Source organism: Myxocyprinus asiaticus, chromosome 15, assembly GCF_019703515.2.
Source record: "Myxocyprinus asiaticus isolate MX2 ecotype Aquarium Trade chromosome 15, UBuf_Myxa_2, whole genome shotgun sequence".
NCBI classification, from domain to species: domain Eukaryota; kingdom Metazoa; phylum Chordata; class Actinopteri; order Cypriniformes; family Catostomidae; genus Myxocyprinus; species Myxocyprinus asiaticus.
In genome coordinates, this window is record NC_059358.1 from 38,352,022 (window position 1) to 38,355,032 (window position 3,011).

Sequence of the window (3,011 nt, forward strand, 5' to 3'; positions counted from 1 at the left end):
CACGGAACGAGTAAAATCTTAATATTTAATAGTAGCCAGTGCCTAATAACAGACATATTTTAGTTGCATAGCACAACATTTTGCCGTTTATGCAAGTAGAGGGCTTATAAATATTGTTCAGTCATGACAACTTTCAGAAGGATTTAGCATGTTAATGTGGGTGTGACATATTGATAGGATATCGGTCTTAGCGGACAAGATCTTCTTTGTTGCTGCTGCTGCTGCAAAGCAAGTAGGTCTTGCTACTGATAGAAAATACGCAGTCATACTGAGTTAGCATGTGGACATGCTGCTGTTGCTGCACATGTAGACAAAATGCAAGACATGCTGCATCGAGCATTTATGAACATGCTGCTGCACAAATAGACATGACAAACAGTCCAATGTAGCAGATCTAGACAGTGGAGCTGGGGTGGAGGTGGGATTCAGAGAAGAAAAAAAAGTCTGCTGTGCACTGCAGTGAAACAGGCTTGTCTGCAAAACTGAGCCATTTAAGTCTTTCACAAGAGATAGGCACAAGAGGATTGGCTACCCGATTACATGTCAAAGGACCAATCAGCTTACACCATGCGAGCCGATTGGCTAAGTGATAAGCTCAAGAACTCAAAACATCTGCTTGTGCCACATAGAGTTTCATGGCTGAACTTGTGACATTTATATTAATAATATAATATTTGATATGCTTATATATTTAAAAAATAATTTTTGCTTTTATATCAAATATATACTCTTGAGATTCAGAACAGTATCGTGTGGTACAAAAACAAGGTATATCTCAATTAGGGTGACAACATTAAATTGGACATTTTAATTAAAACTTAACACAAAAAAAAAACTTGAAACCACATTATTTTATATAACTGAGACGACTGCACAGTGATAAAATTCAGCAATTAAATGAAAATTTTGCTTAAAAAAGAACAAAATGACTTCTGTGCATAGGCTCAAGTGAATCGGGGAATCATTTATTTAAACTAGTTCATTTACATGAACCGTCTGAACGAATTGATTCACTAAAAAAATTTTCACAATGCTGCTTATAAGTGAATTTGTGGATCATTTTTTAACCAATTAATTTACATGAACTCTCTGAATGAACCAATTCACTTAAATGATTTGGACTTCCCTATGCTACAAGAGAGGACAGTTTAGGTATGAGTGTTTGATCACTCCCTCAGCTCTTTCACTGCTCGTGACAAATATATTGTTTCGTGACTCTAGACCACTACTTGTTGGAAAAAGTAGCTTGTAACTGGAAAAGTCACACTATGTGTGAAAATACCGGAGCTACTGTCACACTACTGAAAAATTTAGTGTGTGTGTGTGTGTGTGTGTGTGTTTTGTGTGCAGGAATACATAGCCAGCAGGTCCAGTCTGTCAGGTCATTGGGGTTCTTAGTTGTTGGAGACTCCATAGTTGTGTGTGAAGGTCGGGGATTGAGGAGGTGTGCATCGGGTAGCGTGCTGGGTGTTGACAAGGTGTATGTGTGTGTATGTGTGTGCGTGTATGCGTGTGTGTGTGTGTGTGTGTGTGTGTGTGTGTGTGTGTGTGTGTGTGTGTGTGGCTGAGACCTCACAGACCCACATCCAAGCTGTGCCAGGACAGGAAGTGGAACAGCACGGAGATGCTCCCCTCTACACAAAGCCTGTTAAATATCATTCACCAACCCTGCTCTTCCTTATTAACAAACCTGGATCTCTCTATTAGGCCTCTGTCTGTCTACGCTTGTGTAGACAATGAGAATCTATAGTTGATTAAACACAGTGTAGTACAGTGTGGTTCAGTTCATGTCTATAGTCTTCTTACCAGGAAACACACAATGGACTTTTGTTTGTTGTTTGGTTGTAGGGGTTATAAAACAGCCACATGTGTGTGATTTATTTTATCTGCTTTCATAAAGGTCATTGTAATTCGATTTACTGTCTCAGATGTATGACCAAGCAGAACTTTTAAATATTTCGAGGGATACTGACTCACTGTTGTTAATGTGTTGGTATTAATGGAACACAAACTGCACTTTAGTTTCATGAATGGATTTTGCTGTTTCTTTTAAATAAATAAAGTCAAGACTATGTTAAAGAAGCTGACCTTTGACCTGGACTAAGTATCAACATCCTCTCTGGTTTACCTCTAATGCTCTCCCAACGAATGGGTCAGTTTGTCTTGTTCTGCATGGCAGTACACTCTCATGGAGTTTGTTCTCTCAACAAGCTCAGTTAAAACATGCATTAGCCAGCATCTTTTAATGTGCGGGGATCAATGTACGATCCATGGTTTTACTATAGTAACATTGTAGTAACCATGTTTTTGGTGAAAGACCAAAATGCAGTCAACCATGTGGTTACTATGGTGTTAATATAGAAACCATGTTTAATTTTGTGGTTCCTATGATTTTATTAAAAAATATTATGGTGATACTATGGTAACTGTAGTAAAACCATGGTTGTTTTGTAAGGTAAGGTTAGGGATAGTTTTAGGGGTAGGGATTGGTGTAAGGTGTCTGTGGGACTATAAATAAACACAATAAACATGCTGCAGTAATGTTAGTGTTTAATTATGGGTACAAATAGCATCTAACACTATTTGTACTTTGTGCAAAGAAGATGCTTTTGTTGCTATTTGCACTTAGTGTAAATAGCCTCTGCCTAAAAATGTTCCATTGCCCCAACCCCCCCACACACACACATTATAATTAGACAACTAAGTGTAAATAGCAACAAAAAGCATCTTCTAGGTGCAAATAGTGGCAGATACTATTTGCACTACAAATTAAATAGCAGTGTCTTTACTGTTTATTGTGTTTATCTATAGTCCAACAGACACCCTAAACCAACTCCTATCCCTAAACCTAACCCTAACTGTCCCTTACAAAAAATAACCATGGTTTTATTAGAGTAACCATAGTATCACCATGGTATTTTGTAGCAAAATCATAGTAACCACAAAATTAAAACATGTTTAAGTATTAACACCATATTACTATAGTAACACCATGGTTAATTGCATTACAA